Here is a 9,221-nt window from a genome sequence, read left to right on the forward strand (position 1 = left end):
TTAAAGCTACTACACTGCATCAGCCAGTCTGTGTGTCTGTGTTTGGTCATCTGCCTGTGATGTTATCAGCAAAACCCTCACAGGGACTGGAGACAGCCGTCTTCCTACCAATCGTCAACACAGTTTTTATTTAAACCATGATAATGATCATTCTTTCAGCATAACCAGGTGACTGTTATTGTAACCATGATTGTGTGGTCCCCTGAGCTTCAAGTCATTTTTGTGCCTGAACCTTACCAAACCTTAAACATAGTGTTATCTCGTCATAAAACAGACACCTTTTTCAGCAGTGGTTTTTGGGGGACAGGGTGGTCTCAAGCTAACTACAGGTGTTTTTCACACTGACCAGGAGCCAGTCATCAGCAGCGAGCCACATGCCGTTGGTGTATGTGGCATTACTCATACGCGATCATTACTGTGCAAAAAATCTCATCTTGTTTTCATTGGCAGAGCAAGTCCATTAGAGGGCTCTCTCTGTGATCATAGATCTTGGGTTACTCGATGTGTATCCCGCATTCAGGCATATTGATTCTTAAGAGGTAAGCTACTGATGAGATTGAGGCCATGTCCTTTGCAATCTGTGGGTTACAGCAACCTGGAGTTGTTTTCAAAATGCAATTTAAAGGATAACAGAATTAAATATAGAAGGATAAAGATTAAACATTTACAGACTTTTGTCTGGTCAAAAATTTCTAAAGGGCCAAAGGGGTGTGTTTGTGGAACTTGACCTCATTAGTTTTGAAATCCTGCTAACCCTCTGAATGCAGGCAAGCGAAAGAGATGTGACGGGTTGAGCAAACACCCCGTCAAAGTAAGGGGACATCCAAAGTGTTCAGAATAGACCAGACATCACAGATAGACCTCTCGGTGAGAGCGTGTAGAAGAGCAGGGTTTTCATTCATTTTAAGTACATGGGTGATCACCAGAGGTGGATAAGGGACAAACATTAAAATCCTCCACACATGACTTACTTTAATTTCCCGTTTTATGTGCATGACTGCTCATGTGTGACTAGCTTTCACAACCACTCCATTGCTTTACAGTGGAAGCCATATTCACCAATTCACATACATTCATACAGCAATTTGAGCCACAGTCAAAGTCCCCAGGAGCACACTTTGAATTTTCACAATTTCCATTCTCACAATTGCACTTAAAGGCCTCCACGAGTCTTATCGAGATATTTTTCTTTCATTCGTGAGTGCAGGCGGTAAGAGACTCTGACACTCACACTGTGAAGGGCCAAAAATAAAGAGGCCTGAAAATGTCGGCGTATGCACCGGGTGAGAAACTTTCATTGAAATTAATGAGCCACCCTCTTGGTACTCGTAACACATTATGAGAGGAGGTTATTGGTGGATAGTGGCTGGGGGTCAGAGGTTGCCATGGCAATCCTGATGAGAGTCATTTCCAGTTTGCAGTCAGCAACAGTAACCATGAATATGTGTGAAAACTCCACAGCAGACTCTAAGAACAGCCTCGCTGGTACATGCACACAATCTGTGGTGGATCTGTGTCTTGGTGAATAACTGATCATTTTCACACGTACTTGTGATGAGATCCTGTGAAGATGATCTCCACTCTTCTCCTAACCCTGCCTCCCCATCTTTTCTGGGTTGAAGTAGGTGCACAGTGATCGGAATTAATCCATTTTAATTGACAGGTTCCTGTTGCGCTGTGGCCTGGCTATGTGCAATGAGTAATGCATGAGGGACTTACCTGGTTTGGTTTCCAATGAGGAATGACACTGTCAGGCGCTAATGGAGTGAGTGTTACGTGTGTGTGTGTTTGTACGCACATGCATACGCTCACCTTACCCGGCTTCAAATGAGCACTGGCAGAGCCAAATGTCCATCAGATGACAGCTTTCATGTCAGTGTCTGTTTATGGACACATTTGGCTTTGACTGTGCGCTTCAGTGGGCAGAAGTCATGAACAACATCACATACGGATACAATGCTTTGTTTGTGGAAATTGTTAGATTCCACATTATGGTTAATCAGTGGAAAATAAAGTGCTGATAACACATAAGCCCACATTAAAGTGAGGTATTCATCAGATGTCAAATGGAAAGTGAACCACAATAAAGTCCTTGTTGCTTGTTTCAATGAAATGGGGAATGAAAGGAAAGATTAAGATAAGCAGGGGGATAGAGTGAGCACAGTAACACTGTTTAAAGGTTTCAAAATGTTGGAGGCAACAGGTTGAGCATCATTTCCGTCTTAGAACAATGTGTATTGTTAGTTCAGATTCATGTAAAAATGAATTCTGTGTTGGAGGCTTAGATCTCCACAAAACATTGCACCACTGGGCTGCGTCTTAGAGTAAAGGCTGAGATCAAGAAGAGGATTTGCATAAACCAAAAGCATAAAAGATTCATGTGATAAAGAAGGCTGACAGGCAGAAAGGAATCAGACATTGTGGAAGCCGCCTGAAGAACACAGCTCATCTCATGTGTTTCTGGTTTTCTGTGATCGATTTTTGTATTTTCTTTTCTGCCCGGATTTGGAGGTGAGCAGACTTGAGCTTTCATAAGTCACTGCTGAAACAAGCCGCAATGTTGCTCTGCCTCACAGCTCTTTACCTGCCTGCGTGCTCAGCGCGCAACACTCAGCATCTCAGAGTGACTGCACCAGCGTGTCGTCTAAGCCATGAGGGGCTGTGTGGGCTGACACGACAACAACAGAGACGGCAGTTCTCACACATCACAAACGGCGTCTTTGTTTAAAAAAAACATAAGCCAAGGTTTATTGGGTTGTGTGCTTAGAGCTCGCAGTGGGCTGTTGATAGAGACATGAGATATATGAAACTGTACAAAATAGAGGCTGGAAGTGCACCGGTGGGGTGAAGCAATGCTTTAAAGAAAAGAGCAGTTGGGAGATACACACAGCACTCACATGTTTTTACCCAAAATGAGCTTTCTTTCAGAAGTGAGACCATTGATTGCAATATGGATTGTTTTTTATTGTGTGTTTTCATTCAATAAAGTAGGGAACTAATTTATTTTATTTGTCACTTGAGACACATTCAGAAACAAACCTCTAATAGGAGAGGAAATTACTTGTTTATATTTGTCCAGAGCCGTGTGTGTGTTTTCTGTTGAGTTCAGTGGCCGCCGTTGTTATTCACATACGGTGAATTTAGATCTATGTAATCAAGCAGATCTCTCATATGACATGAACTTGTCAAATTACAGGAATTTTGCACCAAGTTTGGTTTGACTTATTATTTTTAGTACATGGCTGCCGTGAGTCACAATGTGTATGTGTACGTACCTCGACTGAGAGTTTCATAGTCAGAGCAAGTTCATGTCAAGCTTTCACATGATGGGTCCACTAAAGTGACACAGGTGTGAGATATGAGACATGTGAAGGTAAGGCATACCTTTAGACTCTGTGAGAAATCAATTTTTTTGGCCTCTTGTGTCTCGAAACCAGCCTGCACCATTGGAAGATAAGTGGAATATTTGGGAAGAAGCAAAACTGTGAATTCACTGCTTTTACTTGAAGGTGCATAAAAGCTGAATTCTTCTTCAGGAGCTCAAGGAGCAATGAGAAATTTCAAACTGTTTTGGTATAATCTACTGAAAATGAGACTGAGTGTTTATGAGTGGTGGGGGACTGTTAGTTTTACTCCTGGGACTGTGAGAGGTACATTTGGAGACAGAGGTATAAATGATAAAAGATTCCCTGCAATGAATGTCAGAGACAGAATGTCAGTCTGTCTCTGAATAAGACACAGGGACTGTATATATGCACACACACACACACTCACACTCACACACACACACACACACACACACACACACACACCCTTTTGTTTTCCTACCTCCTCCTCGTCAACCAGCTCTCCCAGGAGCAGCAGTCATCAGTGTTCAGCACATCTGTAGGACGGGCACCGTGGCTGCCACTTCAACATGATGTGATCACTTTGACCTTTTCTGCTTCATGCCACAGGGACCAAGCTTTGGCAACCAGGCCTTCTCCTTTTGGGGGACGGCGCTAAGGATTATAAGGATGTGACTATAATACACCTCTTATGCACACCCTAGGGGAAGATAACAGGTCTTATCTATTTCCATTTCATGTGCTCTTACAGATAAAGTGAATTGCTTTTCAAATAACAAGCTGTAATGGAATTACTTCTGCCAAGGAGGTTATGTTTTCATCTGTGTCTGTGTGTTTGCTTGTTTTGTGGTTTGTTTGTCAGCAGGATTATGCAAAACGTGCTGAACGGATTTGCACAAAACTTGGTGGAGGGATGAGGGATGGGTCGGGGAAAAAAGGAATTTTTTAAATCACTTTCCTTAACATTGCAAGGTAGAACTCTTTTATTTATTCCCCTGAACCTCAGAGGCTATGACTTATAAATTTCCCTATGACATGCACACATGCAGAGACACAGGACAGTAGCGAGGAGGCTGCAGCAGCAGCAGCATGTCCATGTGGGAGTGCTGTCAGGGCGAGGAGACCTGCGCCTTGATCTAAGCCCCTCTCTGCTCTGTCTACTCTGCTCCACCAGCTGCTTTGTGTCTCCACTCACTTCGACTTCTGTCACCAACAAGACGAGTGAGAACTGATGTACACGCCTCGCCATGAGACCGAGGTGCAGACAGACTGAGTTGTATCTGAGTTAACTTATACTATGCATTTCAGCGTGCACGGGAGCCTATGTTGCTAATTGTACTGGTGCATGTCTCTGTGCAGACTTGACTTTTACAAACAATATATTCACACAGTAGTTTTTACTACTACTATTTATGTTATGTACTATATTGAATACAGGTTAATGTCAGCGCAGCCTGTTTGGTATGTGTCTCATTCAGTGGAGTCATTCCACCACAGGTATGCTTTATCATGTGAAGACAACAAAGCTAACACTTCTGCAGACGCAGTGGTGAGAAGTAACTTGGGCCGTTCCAAAACTAATGAAAATGAGAATTTACAGTGGCTGACTTTGAATCAGGGAGCAGGTGCACGCTTAGTTGGAGTGCTGAGGAAAAACAGGCAGCTTGGCCAACATCACTAATAACTAAGTGCCAAAAGGCTCAAAATCTGTGACACATAGGCCCATATATAGCACTGGATAATTCACATACAAGAACATCTGGAGGTGCTTTTGGTCTGACGAGGATTCCTGTTTGAGGGCCAGTTAAGCATCCTCCATCAGCGAGCACAGGAGAGGCCAAAGGCGAGGCTATCCATATTCCGAGAGCCAAATGATGTTCTCACTGAAGATGTCCACTTGGACCAACATATCATATTATGTTTAATTCAATTTAACACCCTCAACTGTGACACGACTGCACGTAGACGTCATTAACTATGACAGAGACAGAGCGGGTTGTGTCTTTCAGATTAAAGCGCTCTCTCAGAGCAGAGACATGCTTGAAGACAGATGTGCTGCAGACGTTCAGCTGTAGTTGAACTTTGGAGGCTCTGATACATGTAGTTGCTACTGAACGCTTCCTGCTAATTGAATGCAGATGTCTCAGCACAGCGGTGTTGTGTATGTGGAAGAGGTGCATGAGAAATTAGACACAGAGAGAGAGAGAGAGAGAGAGAAACCTTTGTGTGTGTTTACACAAGGCCTCAGATTTAGAAGCAGAAATAATAACATGCTTGTATCACATTTCAGTAAAATAACATTATCACAAATAATCCAGCTTTTTGTATTTTGGTACAAGCCAAGTCTAAATGCAAATCATGATCCTGCCAAACATTATTATTGTTATTGGTATATTATCCTTTTACACGGGGTGTGTAGAAATCTGAACAGAGCTGCATATATTGTTTATTATAGAATATATGTACAATAGACAATACCAATTAAGATAAATATGAATATATTATAAAGAAATATACAATGTATGGCTTCAAACTGTTTCAGTCACTGATGCAAGACCACACACTGTAGTTATTAAGGGACTATTCCTCAATTAAAAAAAAAAAAGTTTAATTGGAATTTTTTTTTTTTTTTTTATGGGTTTATGTGAATTCTGTCTCCCATCACTTACATCGAATTTGCATCAAGATATGATTACTGAAAGACAAAACTGTTTCAGTGTACCTGATGACTGTTTTACGACAGACATGAAAACTTATGAAGCCTTCCTTTGAGGATTTTGCTCTTTAATCTTTCACTCTTCTGCTTCTTTTTGCCACACTCTCCTGCACCACAGTCACTTCCAGCCCTACAGCTGGTTTTTGAGCAGCTTTGAATGTTAATTGTGGGCTGAGCGTTTTACTCCACAGTATTTTTTTTTTTTTTTAATTTTTAAACAGAATTTATGGGTTACTTCCAAACAAATGCTACAGCAGCTGAGTCCATTAATTAAGCCCCATCCGCTCACTGGTTAATGCTGTGCTAATCAGAGGAATCAGGTGTGTTAGTGTTCAGATGGAACGAAAGCTACAGGCAACCTTGACTCGCTGACGGGAGAAAACTTGTTTATGCTCACCTACTGCTGCAGTCACTTTCTCCAGTTTTCTTACCCAGTTTGTTTATTTTTACAGGCAGTGACATGTACTGATTTTGAATTATTGTGGCACTGACTATAACCTGTGCTCTGCCCTCTGTGTGTCTGACTAACCCTCTCTGTATGCATCCCATCACTGTATGTGAATCCCATAACAGAGTCTTTTCAGACTGTCAAACAAGAATTGCTTTTTGATGGGTTTACGTCAAACAATGAGGTATCACACGTATCAGCTTCCCCCACCTCATTTTTTTGGGTAGTTTTCATCATCTACATCTGCAGGAAAACCACATTCACTGTGGGTGAGCTCCTCAAGCTCTTACAGTACCCCAGTCGGAGGATTTTTAAATGAATCTGGGCACCGGGGATAAAATGCTATGAATTTCTACACTGCTGTCATCGTCAGGAATTGTAGTGTAAGCCACCTGTGTATTGCATAATTCATGGGTAGACCACAGGGAACCATCACTGCTATAAGCCAGTGTGACATGAATCCTCACCTCAACACCAGCAAAGAACAGGATGATGTGAAATAAAAAAATCAACTCACTGTGTGCTGTAGATGGTGAGTGTAAACAAGGCAACATATCCATGTAAATATTTAATATGTAGTTTATTTCACTCAGAGAAAACTACATCTGTCCACTGTAACTCCCTGCTCTCTGGCAGAAATCGAAAGTCAGCAGCTAGGCTTCTTACTGGTTTTACAGACATCACATCACCCCAGTCCTCCCTTCATTGCCTCCCTGTCCATTTTAGAATTGATTTTAAGATTTTACTGATCACTTTTGCAGCACTCCAGGGCCTTACCCCAAGCAATACCAGCCAAAACGCAGCCCCGTATCCTTGGGCGGGGCCCTTCTGACCGTTCCAAAGTCGAGGATTAGATCTGAAGGTGACTGTGCTTTTGCCATCAGGGCCCCTCAACTTTGGAACGGCCTGTCCGTGGAAATCATCTCTCAAAACTCAATTTTATAGACTTGCTTTTATTTGATGTTGTCATTTTATTTTATTTTTTTTAAATTCTTATTTCTTTGTCTTTTTATTATCTCTGTATCATCCTTTTAGCATTTTTACCGTTTTTGCATAGGTGTGCGTTGTGTGTGTATGTATGTGGTTTGTGTCTTCCCTCTGTAGCTCTACCTCAGTCCTGCTTTTAAATACCACTGCTTTTTATTTGTCTGTACTTTGTAAACCCTGTTTTTATAGGTACTACACGAATAAAAGTTATTATTATTATTATTATTATTATTTATTTATTTTTTGTTCTGGATGGAAATATCCACACAACTACTTGATGTATTGCCATGCATTGCCATTGTTCATGGTCCCCAGAGGATGAAGTTTACTGACTTTGGTGATCACACCGTTTCCTGTAGCGCCACAATGTGTTTGACATTTTTGATTGTCATCAAAAAGTTAACAACAATTGGATGGATTGCAATCAGCAACCCGTAATGACAAACAATTGTGGTTGACAGAATTTAGGAGGACACGACTTAGAAAAAAAGATTATAAAGAAAGAAAAAACAGTGGCTGGCCCAGTGGGGGCATTATAATTAAAGGTCAGAATTCCCAACTGATGTTTGACAAACACTATACCACCACCACCAACCTTGATGCACACATTCAGCTTCCTATTCAAATCAGATCAGTCTAATGAGGGTACATTAAATAAAGGTCACATTTTTAAACTCAAAATGATCCCCAAGACTCCACTGGTGAGACTGACATATTTTGGCGCTGATGAAAAAGTGTCAACATTGGAGGTCAGATGTTTTATTTGGGAAACATGCTGTTCGTACCAAACTAACAATTCAAGAACACACTAATGACATGGATTCCATAACATTTCACCCATTTTTACAAAATGAAGCCTGCTTGCTTGTGTGCATCCTTTATTATATTATAAAACCAAACTTTGAAACTTAACTTTAAACCATAAACCTTGTATTTGCACCTCAATTAATACTTAATGGACATATCTGACCTTAAAATTGGTTACTGTCATTTTACAAGAACAGCAGTGTTTTGAGCTAAATGGTAATGCCAGCATGCTAACATGCTGATGTAATATTTACCATGTTCACTCTCTATGTGTAGTGTGCCAACAATTGTTAATTAGTACTGAACACGAAGAAGCTGCTAAAGCTGATGGTATTCATTTTTCAGGTATTGCGTCGTTAACCAAAGCATTGGACAAACTGAAATATTTACCTGATGGAGGTGCTAGATGAAAAATCAGGGATCACCAAAGTTAATAAGTCACATTCTCTGGGAACCATGCATGTCTGTCTGAATTTTAATGGGAATCCATAAAAAGGTTGAGATGTTTGAGTCTGAACTAAACTGTTGGACTCACTTAACATTTTCATCCATAAATGCAGCATTGAACTTGTTCCCATGAGTTTAAATAAATATCATAATCGATTATAATCAACAAGCAGGTCCCCACACAAAATTAAAATGATCCCCAACTCAAGTTAGAGACTGTCTACATGTTGACCAGTACTTGTGGGTTGGACCACACCCATCTTTGAAATCGGCCTTCATTTTGGCCTCGACTACACACCTGCAAAGTTTTGTGACTGCATTTTGCATGGTTGTGATGCTAATGTCGTCACAAAATATGTACCCATACTGTCGAAGTACAAAAAACAGACCACATTTTGCCAGAATGACACACACACACACACACACACACACATTGAGACTCACAAAATGAAATCAATACCAGCCCTGC

This window comes from Trachinotus anak, unplaced genomic scaffold, assembly GCF_046630095.1.
Source record: "Trachinotus anak isolate AG129_WGS33_773 ecotype Australia unplaced genomic scaffold, CSIRO_AGI_Tana_v1 ptg000021l, whole genome shotgun sequence".
Taxonomy (NCBI): Eukaryota; Metazoa; Chordata; class Actinopteri; order Carangiformes; family Carangidae; genus Trachinotus; species Trachinotus anak.